Below are 14,264 nucleotides of genomic sequence, written 5' to 3'. Positions count from 1 at the left end.
TGTAAACTAGATTAAAAAAAAAGTTACAGTGTTAAAAATGTAACATGAAATCATGATTCATGCATTGTCCAAAACGTCCTGAATATAAAACGAGTGAAATCCACACATTAAATTTAATATAAACAGGATCACCTTTTGATTTTCATCAAAGTTCAATGTGTAGTTGCTAGCTGCTAACAGACTGCGCCAAAGAGTGCTAACTAAATTAGCCACCAGACACCTTGTGGAGCTAAGAGGCTCTGCAGAGTAGCAATTTGTAAGGTTACTATGGCTCCTTTTCATATCATCTGTTATTGCTTTAAAATACTAGTGAAAGCATGTCATACTGTAGCAATTGTTTTACTGCTGGGAATCTAGCCTAAAATCTAGAACTGGCAATACCAGTCAATAGTTTGGTCACATCCACTCATTCAAAGTGTATGGGAAAGTGTGTCTAAAACCTTTTACTAATATTGTACATACTATTAGTATGTACAATAAAATGTCTGATTGAAAATTTGAAAGAGCTGTAACTGAATCGTGAGCCCAAGCAGTGCAAGAGGAGAGGGGTTTTTACTTTGCTTAAAGGGGAACTCCGGGGCATTTGAAGCGCGTTTCCATTGCTAGAGGTTGTCAAATACTGACAGTAGGACACAGACAGGTGCAAATCTGCGCTCCCTGTGTGGAGATCGCGCTGTTCGCACAGCGTGTCATGCGAGGCTAATACGTGGTGGCTAAGGGGCAACTGCTAACCCTTCCACGTAAAACAACAACTTGCACACAGCAGAAACGTCACACCACTTTATAAACCATCCGACAATAAAGTCACAAGCCTTACCATCAAAACCAAATGCATGGTTCTCACATTACTGGCATGGGGATGTTACAAAACAACTTTATAAACAGCATGTAACTCACCGGCTGGTTGTAGGCTCGCGCATGTGAAAGCCCAAAAGAGTCGATGGACGATAATCCCATATACAAAACAATTATTTTCTCTAGAAAAACTGCGTTCAAGTATTTAAAACATTACAACAATATTACTGGGCATGTATTGTTGTAATGTTTTAAATACTTGAACGCAGTTTTTCTAGAGAAGATAATTGTTTTCGGTGAGTTACATGCTGTTTATAAAGTTGTTTTGTAACGTCCCCATGCCAGTAATGTAAGAACCATGCATATGGTTTTGATGGTAAGGCTTGTGACTTTATTGTTGGATGGTTTATAAAGTGGTGTGACGTTTCTGCTGTGTGCAAGTTGTTGTTTTACGTGGAAGGGTTAGCGCTTGCCCCTTAGCCACCACGTATTAGCCTCGCATGACACGCTGTGCGAACAGCGCGATCTCCACACAGGGAGCGCAGATTTGCACCTCTCTGTGTCCTACTATCAGTATTTGACAACCTCTAGCAATGGAAACGCGCTTCAAATGCCCCGGAGTTCCCCTTTAAATGTTGGTGCAGAGAAATCAGGTGAACACAGCAAATGAATAGTTATCTCATTAATTTAAAGGGTTTCTGGGCCTCCTGCCAGCACCAATGAAGTATGCCAAGTTAGTGAACCTCACAAAGCTAATAATATTTAGAGATATTACAATGATATACAGGACAGACAGGGTTAGAGGTAGAAGTTGTACAAGGCTGATTTTGCTTTGTTGGCTGATATAGCAGTGCTGATGGGTGCAGGGTTCTTACAGGAGTAACCAGGTTGTAGTTAGGTCAGGACTTATTGTTATTATGTTTCAATTCAGCTAAGAATTACATCTTGGAATTCATGGAATGGCTATTTAATAAGTGATTAACCCCAAAAAAGCACAACAATTAACAATATTTTATTCGCCTGCCTAAAAAACCGTCAATGTCTGTTGGTGTATTTGTGAAAATACAACTTTAATGTCTTTATATTTCACAGCCCACAAAGACTCCCTCGGTCAGGTTATATATTGTGCACAAAATGCTTTTTTGACTTAAGCAATTGGAGCATGAATTTCATCCAAATGAGTTCAGAATCTAAACCTAATAATAGTGATGTTGTATCAGCTGAGTTTCACTTCAGAATGTATAATAGCTACATTTTTCCACAGGGCATAAACATTGCAGTATCCCAATAGAGGGTTGAAAATTGTAAGATGAAAGTGTTTTATGTTTCCTGTTGATCTGTACAGGGCAGCATTCATGTGATGTGATGGTGAACCTCCATCACATATTCCTTAAACTTCTAATCCTAAGTGTGTATTTTTGAATTTCTAAACCTGACTGCATTTATTTTATGTGTAACTGTATCCACGAATCTTTAATACCTAAACTTTAAGTATAGTGAATCTATTAAGTGAAAGAACTTCAGGTCTTTTGAATGAAAGTCCACAGATGAATGCCACCGGTCACTCCCTCCTTCCTTCTTAAGAATGTTCTAATGGGTGTCACAAGTGGCATATATTGAGACAAAAAGGCACGTTATGATTTTTAAAGGGAAATATGGTAATGTGCCATTTTTTCGACTTGAAATGGTTGTGATTTATCAGGTTTTGAGCCTTTTCTATGATCTGGTGTGTTTTGTGCCGAGGACAAATGTAGCAGTAAGTTGCTTACAGTGCATAGAACTTGCTAACCTGTTGAAGATATTTTACAACATGAAATCAGAAGTAGTTGGAATAGGATACAAAGGCAAAGGTGTGTCCGACACTGCAAGTCTGTGGGCTGTATGAGAAAACACTCAAGACATTCTGCTGCTTCTAACTTTCTCTGTTGGAGATCATTGTACATGTAAGTATAGCCGAGTTCTTTACACAAGTTTGCTTTAAGTTACTTAGTAGTCAGAATTTAGTCAGATGACACTGCGATTCAAAATCAGATTTTATTAGAACAATCTGTAAACGCTAAATGTGGTGACGCGTGGTTTTAATAGGTTCTTTTTCAATCTTGTTCATATATGTGTTATCTTTTTTTAACATAAAGTTCCAAAATAGATGGGATTTTGGAGCATGTGAGGAGCAGCTAGGCCCATGTGATTGTAGTTGAGTATTAACATGCAGTTTTAATTTTATCCCCAGCCGCATTATCTGCGTGTGTTAAACCTGTTTCAGAGCTACACTTCCGTACATTTTGGTTGGATTGACAGGTTTACATGTAATTCAAAAGTCCAGTTTTAGTTGTAGTAACACAATAATAAATTTTTCTCAGTGTAGTATTTAAAGATGTGCTTTAACCTGCCAACAGGATGAGTTTTATTGTCAGATATGATTTACTATTAATATTGCAGGTAGATTTTTAGAAAGTACACAATATCTTGCACAAATTGAGACAAATTGTGTTACATAAAGATGGATATTCAATTAAGTCAAAGGACTGCACATTTAAACAGATTTGTCACAATAGAATGTGTGAAAACTGTATTTGTATCCTCAGTGAGGATACTTGGAAGGCAAAACCCTTTCATTTTTATCACAGCGAGCCACGGGAGCTCTCACTGTACACAATACAGTGAAAAATTGAGCTTATTGTCGCATGTGGGTGTGCTCTCTGGCTTCATAATTTGGTTCTTTTCATGCACTTGACTAATCACAGTCATTTTATGTCCTGCCAACAAATGCGTATATCTAAACATGCAGGCAAAACAGACTTGGTTATTAAAGGTGGCAGAGTCGGAGGAAGGCGGTAAAGCACATACGCTGGTCCAAAAAAGGTTCCACTCACACATATCTAATCAACTTTAAACAAAAGAATAAGAGAATACATGACAGCAGCAGTGGGCTGGAGAGGTGCTGGGTTTTCTGCAAAGATTGTACAGATGAAACCGAACAGTGGTTTAACTGTGCAAAATCAATGTGATGGTTACACAAGAACACCCCCACCTTCTTTTCATCTGTTACAATATAATGAAAGTCAACAGTCAGTGTGTGTGCTCCGGCTTTCCTCCTCACTGGGCAGTGTGTGAAAACTATTAAAAAACATCTCTTCCACTTTCCTGTGTCGGTTACTGACCTCGAACTAATAATGGAGGGTTTTGAGGAGCACCGACTGCTTACCAAGCCCTTTTTTTTCTTTCTTTTTTTTTTAAATACTGCATGCTTAACAACTGAAGGAACCAGAAAACCACTGATATTTAGTTTTTATGCTCTGACTGCTCACAAACACTTTACCCGGCAAAACAGCTTTGCAATGCCTGCCTCGTTTTTAATTCCACGCCATTTCACTTTCACTTTTCAGCAGATATAATAAAAGCAAATGTTGCAAGTTAAGCCTTGCTGTAGTGTGCGAAAGTACTCTAAAGACCGAAAATACTCTGATCAATGTTTCATGAGGAGGCAACAAAATTGGTTCCTTCAAGCATGGCACCTGGTGAGTGGAGTAAAAAAAATAAAAAATCTGTGCTATCATCTGATTGATCAGGCATTTTTTTTTATTACTTAAACTGGCACAGTGTCCTCTCATGTACAGAAGTTGCAGTTGAATTTTCTAAATGGTTATTTTAGCATTTATTTGATGGTTCAAGAAACACTAATCCAACTAAAGGATCTAGTAGCTTTAAATGTCAGAAGAATACAATTCTGAGGGCCCTATAATGGACTGGCGACCCATACAGGGTCTACCCCGCCTCTCGCCCAATGGCAGCTGGGATAAGCTCCAGCCCCCACGCAACCCTGAATTAGATTAGGGGGGGGATAGAAAAAAAATGCATGGATGAATGGATAATATTCTGATTGTTATTGAAGTTATTTGTTTGGGCACAGGCAGGCTATGAGTTTTTTAATCCATTAAACTGACAGTAAATGTACAGTCAACTGTAATCTACAGTATCAGTCAAAAGTTTGGACACACTTTTCCGCCCACTCTGAATGAGTGGGTGTGTTCAAACTTTTGACTGGTAGTGTACAAAGTTCTAAAATGTGTATTTTTCTTAAATGGACACAGTGCAGATGAAGATTAGATTAGATTAGATTGACACAAGAGACATAAGAATAAATCCTTGAAGACCTCCACTTGATGTTCTTTATTTATTTATAACAAAATGGAAACATTAAGTTATATGGACTGGCAAATATGATTTAAAACCGTAACTGCAACGATCCCAAAGAAGACTGGAAGATATAAAACAATTGTTGAAGCTAAAACAGTTGCTTCAGTTTAATATAGGTCATTGAGCCTGGTAATATCATAGTCATTGCAAGGTCAGCCTACTCTTTTTTGTCCCTCCTCCCATTTCCTTCGTGTGTTTCTGTTTCCCTTGAGTGTGTGTGCACGAGGGCGTGTCTGGCAGGTTCTCTGGCTCTTTCCTGATGCAGCTGCTTCCCATTTTCATTCACATCACTTCAACAGTTTATCTACTTGGTAGTCTCGTTGTTCACCGCCAATCGGGTAACACCCAAGCCAAACTCAGAGAACTCTTAGATTCTAGTCAAAGAGTGATTCCTGTCCTTGTTGCCATACCACAAACCCACTTATCTCTGTGTCCACATCCCGTCAGATGCTGCCATCTCTTGCCTTTCTGCTTTCCTCCATTGTTTGAAGTCCCTCCCTGTTTTGGTACTCCTCTGAATAAAGTGGCTGGACTTTTATCAGTCTCCAGTTTCTGCTTGTGGGTCCAGTCTCCAACGTATTGTGACAAGTAATAAAGTTTAAGCAGAAAACATACTGAATAGAACTAGTTCTGAATCATTTTTATGGTGAAACAGTGCTTAGAATGAAACTAAAGTTAATCAGGTTCTCTGCGGCTTTATGACACTCTTCGAGATATTGTTTTATACTTTAATATATAACAATATATTAACATACTGCCTTAATTTCACATTCTATATATCCTCGTGTGAATGTAACAGACCCATCTGGACAAGCTGCAGCCCAACCAGTGAGCAGCAGCGCGCTCTGAGCAATGCTGGTTCGCTGTAACCAGCCCAGACAGAGCGACAGTGAATCTGTCTTATCTGCTCAGTTGTACGTTACAGTAGAAAACAGGGTTGCGTTATCCCAAATGGGTAATTTGTGTGTGTCTTTAAAGGCAATTTACTATAAAATAAAATGGATTTTTACACAAAGTAATTTTTTTATAAGATTTCACCAACATTTGTCTGTGTAAGTTTTCAGTCGTCATGTGATAAAAACACATTTCCAGTGCACAAACATCCATACACGGGAATTTGTTGTCATGCTAAAGAGGCTGGCGAGGTTGTTGACCCACCCAGCTTTCAGGTGAGTCATTGTGTCAGGATCTGTCTTTTTTGGTTATGTTTTTGGACTTAGTTATTGGTTCTATTTTTGTTCAGTGCTCTTTGCGTTTTCTGTGTTGGATCAGTCTTTGTTTCATTTTGGTTCTGTTCTCCTGGCATTCAGTTGTTTAATTTATCCTTGTGTATTCTATGTGTTAGATTAATTTTCAAGTTAGTGTGCTCTCCCTCGCCTCCTGTGTTCTGCCATCTCTCTCTCTCTCTCTCTCTCTCTCTCTCTCTCTCTCTCTCCTCAGTGTGTCTCCTGCCCTCTGCCCTCTTCACTCTCACCTGCAACCAGTTACCAATCAGCCACCAGTTCCTACTCCAGCAATCACCTCCCCAGTATATATGTCTTTCTTGTTCCACCACTCCTTGTTATACTTCTGTAGTCTAGTCTAGTCTAGTCTTGTCTTCTGAAATCCTAGTCTGTATTCCTTCTATGTCTGTATTTCTTGTCCTACGCCCCTGGTCCATGGTTTTCCTCGTTCAGTCCTCCACAAGTATTTAAGTCTGTTTTGTTATTTTCTTAGTTTTATGTTCAGTTTAGTTTTTCAGTACTCCAGCTTTGCTGCGTCTTTTGTTCATATCTTTGAAAATAAATCCTTAAACTTTATTTTGTCTCTCGTCCGTGTCTGCACCTGGGTCCTCCCTTAACACATCATGACACATTGGGGTCACTTGATACAAAGAGAGTGATCAAACAGTTAAATGAGAAAAGCTAGCTTAGGTATTTCACACTGAAAACATGTGAAAATGCAGTGTCGGGACATTTCCTGTCACGAAAGGGGTGATTATCACCTTTAACAGGTGAAGTCATATTTGGACTTGGTGGAGTTACACACGACTGTCAACCAGGAGATCGAAATCCTGTTTGACCTCATGCCTTCTGCAAGATACTGGATGAAATTTCACTTAAACAAAGCATTGTTAAGTGTTACACAGACCCAACCGTGTTACTTGGTCCACTGTGGTTCTTTTAAAGTGGATTGGATTGGACCTGTCCTATTAAACTGACATCTGTTTCAAATGACGCTTTTGAAGCAAGGGCATTTCATTGTTAAGTGCCCCCTTCTTCCCGTCTTACCTCATCTCCTCTGCTTCCATCGTTGGCAGGAGAGACTAGGAGTTGAGGAGTTTGTGAGAATTGCAAAATGGGGTAAGAGATGTGAACAGAGAAGGCGAGCTCAGACAGTAGAAGAAAGGAGATGAGGTGACAGGAATTTGACTCATTTTGGACTGATGTCTGCTGACACAGCTGTATCAGCTGTTGTTTTGTTGCAGCCTACATCTGTATTTTACTACCTCTGTCAAATCAGGATTAAAGGTATTTGTGACAAAGTATAGTTTTACTCTTCATTCAATTCATTAAAAAAATAGATGGATTAACGTGTCACGCCCCCTTTAGATATGCAAGTAATACCTGATGTAACCTCGCTTAGAGTTCCTCTGGCAAGCCTCCTGTCTCCTCTGGGTGCATTTTAGGAATTGGGGCATCCTTTAAAATATTTGGCTGGGAAGGATTTCTGGGTCACAGGTAGAAGATGGAGGAGAGTGGAAACAAGGAGGCACTAATTAAAATGTTTCTCCCACAGAAAGGTGCAACAGTGTTGCAGTGTTGTCAAGACTGCATTTACAGCAAAACGTTGGCTGGGGACTTCTTTAGAGAATAAAACCTATCCATAAATTAACTTACAAAATGGATAGGGGCTTTTAAAAAAGATCATTTAATAAGAATTTGGAAATAATTATCATTAAAAATGGCAGTGAGATTGCATGAAAGGCTGAATAGCTTCATCAAAGTTCTCCAACAGTAGCGGCCATGATGGACATCCTGAGTCATTATAGGACATCTAAGAAGATTTATTTCAAATAAAAGTGATCAGTTTAGTACTTCAGCACTATTTGGATGAGTTGCATTGTTTATCTTACATGTGTTGTAGGTAAAATGCTCTACTGAGCATGCAGAATAAGCTGCTGGTAATTTAAGCATTGTACTTTTGCTACACCTGCTCTTTGGGGATCACTCATGGCAGCTGCTGCTGTTGCTCCCGCCTCCAGTTTTAATATCACTCATTTAGATTCATTATCGTGGGTGAATGTGCAGATATTCCAACTCTGTCTCATTACGCCTTGAAATGTATTATTGCCTCAGTGTAATTATCACAGCTACACAAAGCTGTGAAAAAGATCAGTCAAGTCTCTGATTTGTTTTCTTTATTGCTTTTATTGCACACACATGCCTCCAGGTTCATTATTTGAAAATCTGAAAATATGGAAGCTGAGAAAAATCTTCCTTTTTATTTTTTTTTCAACTAATTCTTTCATCTTTACCATTATGAACTGATCTTATGGTCAGACATACCACACTATATATTCATTCCATTCATTATGCCTTGCCATGCCTCTTTTAAGACTCCCCAGGAGCACTCTTCCGCTAGCTTAGTAATGTCTCAGCCCTCATTTAAATGCCAGTTATTCAACAAATCTGTCAGTTTTCTCCCCTTTTTTTTTGGGTGACTGGCACTCTTTCACCCGCCCATCTGACAGTTCTCTTTGAAAACCCTAATTATACAGTCAAATCTTCGAAACAGAGTTGTTGAGGAGGTCCAGCATCCTCTGGGACGCCGTCACACAAGAAGCTTGTTTCTGCAAAAGTTGTCATTTCTGAATGTACTGCAAACCCACTTTAATGTGGTAATTTTGCTGTTGTGTCATTGCCACAGTGCAGTAACGGGTTGATGTTTTTCACAGTCTATTTTAAGCCTGTTTAAAAGTGTGCAAAACAGCTGTTCCCTACTTAAAACCATGGTCTAAAAAAAATCAGTCACTACTTCTGCTACTATCACTTCTTTCAAACAGCACAGACAGGTGCTCACGGGAAACAGTTCCTTTCTGCCTTCAGTCTGCAAGTTACAGCATTCTATTTTTAAAACACACTGGCAGACTTTTGTCTTTGATGGCTCCCTTTGGCATGATTTCTGAAATGAATAATCTAAATCGCATATTGGGTGAATTTACATTAAACAGAATCTATAATGAAGGGGTTACATTTTTTTTTACAAAGAATCCTTTGCATGCAAGCATTGCCGTTGACGATCCAAGAGCAAGATGCTGATCTGGAGGTTTTGAAGTGGAACTAGAATCTGGCAGTTTTTTGCTGTACGCCTCCCCCTATAGGTGTGGGATGTTAACACCGTTGTCGTAAAACTGCATTTCCAATTGAGCCCTGTGCACAAACAGCGTGAATTTTTTTGTCATGCTGAAGAAGCAAGCTAAGACACCACAAGAAGTCACCAAAAATGCCAAGTGAGAACGTACGGTAATGTTATGGGAATAAGACTGCATATTCTTATATACTGTGTATACTAAAATACTGGTGATGAAAGACACGCATTCACAAAAAAAGTAAAAACTATTTAAATGTTCTCATTTATCTGCAATGCGTTTGCATGTGGTGTACGCTTCAAATCAATACATGTGCAACATAATTTTCATTTTTTTATGTCACATCGCTATGCAAGCAAGCAGAGAACATTCTGTAAACTTCCAAGAAGTTGGTGTGAACAAAGTTGCATGTCTGACACTGGACTGGATTTGCTGACTGAGGCTTCCTTTGTAGGGCAGAGACAAACAAACAAAAAGTGAACCCAATGCAGCAAGCTATCCCAAGTAGATTAGGTGTCAAGTTTTCCAACTTAATCTCTAAATCGTTTATTAGCAGTTTAGGAGTTATCGATCAGATCATAATCTTTTCATGATTATAAAGCCAAACGTTGACAACTGTGCCAACAGAGCTAAGCAAAGTAAATACGACATAACACAAAAACAGGCAAGCTATTTAGTTATTCACCAATAGCACCAAGTGACATGATAAGTCTGCATCCATCTGTCCTCCTGTTTTTTCTCTAAACTCTCATGCATAAAAGCCAATTTGATGTTTACTTTTGAGCCGTCTTGCGTTTACTTTTTCTTTCTTCGCATTCCTTCCTATGACAGCGTCGTCTTGGGTCTCCTCACCCAATCTGGTGTAGTGAAAATGTTGTTGTTGACAAAAAAGATAAGCGCTCAAGGGGAAAGTGTCTCGTGATGTGGTTCCATACAGCAAGACTTGTGAACTGCAGTATCTCAGATACCAAGGCGCTCGAGGGCAGTTTCTGGCCTGGGAATGCGCAAAAATAAATGTCAGTTTACTTCAAAACAACTCTGAAAAACAGTTTTAAGGTTCACAAACTTCGCAGTCCACAACTGGGTAATGTCGCGCAGGCTAAATCCACTTTTTTAAGTAGAATCCATGGTTAATGTTGCACCTCATATTGTTTTAAATTGGGATTAGCTGTGTTTCCACATCATTTGTGCCCTGAAACTTTCAATGAAAAAGAGGACACCTCTTAAAGCGGCACTATGCAACTTTCAGTAATACGGGGTTTGTTTACCATGCAATACACACCCCAAAGCTGTAGGGGGAGCTCCGTAGAAAATAAGGCGACAGTCTAGCCATATTATATATTACCACAGCCATTATAACGAACAGCCTTGCCACTCTCTATTAAGCCCCATTGTACCGGCTTTTTGGCTGCAGTTCCACCAGAATTCCACTGGGGGCGTCGGTGGAGACCAGAATGAATGGGGCCCAATGGAGCTAGATGCTACAAATGGTCAGTTTCACCTAAGTCTCCTCAAGAGCGCTCAGATTTGAATGTAGTTTCTGAGAGCTCAACATGGGTTTCAAGTCAAAAATCTACTGAACGAGTACATATATCCCTTTGATTTCTTACAGGTTGGCTTCTTGTTGTCCACCACGCGCTAGCATTGTGCTAATGACAGCGCTCGACCAGAATTACGACCAGAGGCACCGCTTGACGGCTGGCTCCATACCAAGCGACAACAGAATTAAGATGGACTTTTTCCGCTTATGTTACCACAGCCTAAGAATCTGTGCTGTTACCACACATTCTCTCTTACTACAGCTCTTCCTTGAAAACGCTGCTGCCTTTGAGACCAACAACAAGCAGGATTGTTGCCGTAAAGCGGCATCTCCGGTCGTAAGCTATGTATGACGTCATATACACTTCAAATCCTTTTTTTAAGCAAATGAGTGGCTCTAAAAATCTAAAACTCAGCCATGGGTATTTTCTAAACATCCTCTTTCGAAAACAACATTCGAATTACTAGAGGAAAAAATTATATCTTGAGATAAGGGCACGAAAGGGCGTATAGCTCCATAGGACTCCATTCATTCTGGTCTCCAAAATTGAGCGCCCCACGTGGAAAAAGGGTGGAACTGCAACCAAAATCGCCTCGTTGGAAACCGGAAATGCACCGTGAGTGGCGTATCTGTACTATTATAGAATCTGTGATATTACTACTCTAGAAGCTAACCACATTCAATTTAGCCGTCGACAGCTAATGGAGAGAGGTGTGTCTTCAGGCAGCTGGCTCGGCTCAGAGCCCTTTAGACCTGCCGTGAAGCAGTAGTTCTCGGCTCTCGTGTGTCGCGAGACTTCCAGAGGTAAACAAAGCACGCGGCGCCACAGGCAAAGTTGCAAGCGCTGTTTCGGGCTAGGGCCACCAGATGGAGATGGAAATGTCACCGTTTTCATCAGAACGGGTCAGCCAAGCTATCTGATGATTGCCAAGCAATTTTATGACCATGAAAAAGTTGCATAGTGCCGCTTTAATCTGAACACAGTGTTCACTCTTCACGAAAACGAGTTCAAAGTTCATTTTTATATTTCAACCAACTTAAATTATTAACTAAGTTCACAGTACATAAATGAACTAGTTTTCGATTGTTCATATTATTGAGTTCCTCTGAATCATCCTCTTGATATGGTACATAGTGTTATGAAGTACTGGGATATGGGTACCACCGCCATCTGAGCAAATGCAGGCACATCTCTGCATCTATCTATTTTAAACAAACTCAAAATTAAACAAAAAAAACAACATTGTGTTTTTAGTGCATAGCCTTCTTTATTAAAGTACATTTGAGACCTGACAGCCTTTTGTGTATGTCTTAATACAATAACTTTGCTCTCAGAAGTCTGATGGCTTTTAGTCAGCAGAGCTCACATTCCAGGTTTTTGGAATCAGAAGGAAACAGCACCTGTTCATCACAATGTTTTCAGTGTTTGCTAGTTTACCATTTGGCCTGCAGCCTGCCTTCCTCTGTTCTCTTGTCCCACTATCTGCGAGTCAACATTTTCTCACACCGATTAAAGTGTATTAACCAGCAGATGGCCAGTGACAAATGCTTCAGTGTTTCAATTAACATAACATGAATTTAAGGTGTCTTCAGCAGTGGGTTAAAAAAAAAAAAAAGCAACTTCAGAAAAAAGAGCTATGTCATTCTTTTTTCTTTTTTTTTTAAACTAAGAAAACAGACCAGCTCGACCAGACTAGATCTAGTGCGAGAGAACCAGATAGAGTCATAGTTAGTAGGAGTGACACAGGTGAGGACAGAGCAGGTTTCTGTAATTGTCGTAATGCAGTTGCATTAGTTGTAGGTTGGTCGTTACACCAAGTCTGGTGGCGCCCACCGGAGCCCGTGGGCACAATTCACAATGACAAGTTCATTCTCGACAAGCGTATCGTTCAAGGCCGCAAGAAGGAGCTGTGCTCCCTTCATATTTGTCAGATGAAAACTGCCTCATTCAGTTAAAAGTTCACAGAAAATATGATTGCTGCTGATGAATGTGCCTTCATGCACAACACCGCCTGACAGCGTTGCTTTACAGAACCATCTGAGAAGACACTGCTGGGAAAAGAGCAAGTACTTTCAAAATAACTTAACAGATGAAGGAAGATGTATGAAGCATTTATCCATCAAAGTCACAAGTTGACTTTAGTTAGACAGATGATCCATGTGGAACCACGCAAAACCAGTCACTGAATAGGAGCTATGACCACTGATTGTTGTGACACCTAAAACGTGCTCATAGCTGCCAGTATAGGATGCTTATTGGTCTGGACTTCTGTGTTTTGGCGATAAACGGAGAGCCCAAAGCCTTGCAATTTTGCAAATCTCACAAGAATCTATTAAAGAAATTTGAGAAAATGACATACAGATCGCAAATTACATCAATGTCCTGCTGCACAATATAGTCACTTTGCAAGGCACATATGTCACGCTGGATCTAGTGACATCTTGTGGTGAAACAGCAGAACGCAACCAGCTGAAGACCCAATCCCGTCTCCCCAGCCCAACGACTATAATTACATAGCTGTGTGCATACTCTTAAATATCACTGAATATTGTCTTATTAGGAGAGACAGTGGACTGCTTTCCATACAATATCCCTCCTTCATTCAATTATTATCAGCCATTACAGCCAAGAACAGTTCTAGTGGTTTGATTAATCTCATCTGTTAGCAGGACGGAGCCATTTAATCAGTCCAGGGGACCAGAGTGTGCAGAATTTTGATTTCATGGTAATGTAAGACAGAGTGAGAGAAATTTGAGCCCTAAAATGTGCCACTTGTGTGTCACGTCACGGTAATGTGCAGTACATGACCAAACACACACCTGCTGTTCATTTATTCGAAGTGCACCCCTATCAATCAGTTGTAATTCGCAGATTGAATTATCAGGCCTCTGGCCCTAGTCCATTCATCCAACACTACACCAATCACAATACTGATACGAACAGGGGAATAAGGAACAAACAAGCTCAGTGACGAGATTAGAATAACATTAGTGGAACTCTAATAGAGAAGAGAAAGGATGTGAAGAGTAAATGATGAATGCAGATGACTAATGAGTGATTAAGGGCGTAGTTATATTTGTATCACAGGTTGAGGGAGTGCATTCCACTAGTGCTGATACAAATGCAGTGAAACAGGGATTGGATCAGCTTTATGGTGACTGATATGTTGTTTCTGTCCTGTTTTTGCTGACAAGGTGCTGGAAGAAAATTGCCCAGAAATCATTCATGCTTTAGCTTTATTGCACTGTAACAGGAAATAAACATGATATGTGGTAAAGGTAAGTGCAACATAATTTACATCTCAGAGCCAGTTTAGATGTTCTGTTGGTTTGTTTTTTTGCCACGCTAGCACAAGCAGTTTGGTCCAGACTGGAATACCT

The sequence above is a fragment of the Odontesthes bonariensis genome, chromosome 15 (genome assembly GCF_027942865.1).
Source record: "Odontesthes bonariensis isolate fOdoBon6 chromosome 15, fOdoBon6.hap1, whole genome shotgun sequence".
Classification (NCBI taxonomy): Eukaryota; Metazoa; Chordata; class Actinopteri; order Atheriniformes; family Atherinopsidae; genus Odontesthes; species Odontesthes bonariensis.
Note: the sequence above shows the minus strand (reverse complement) of the source record.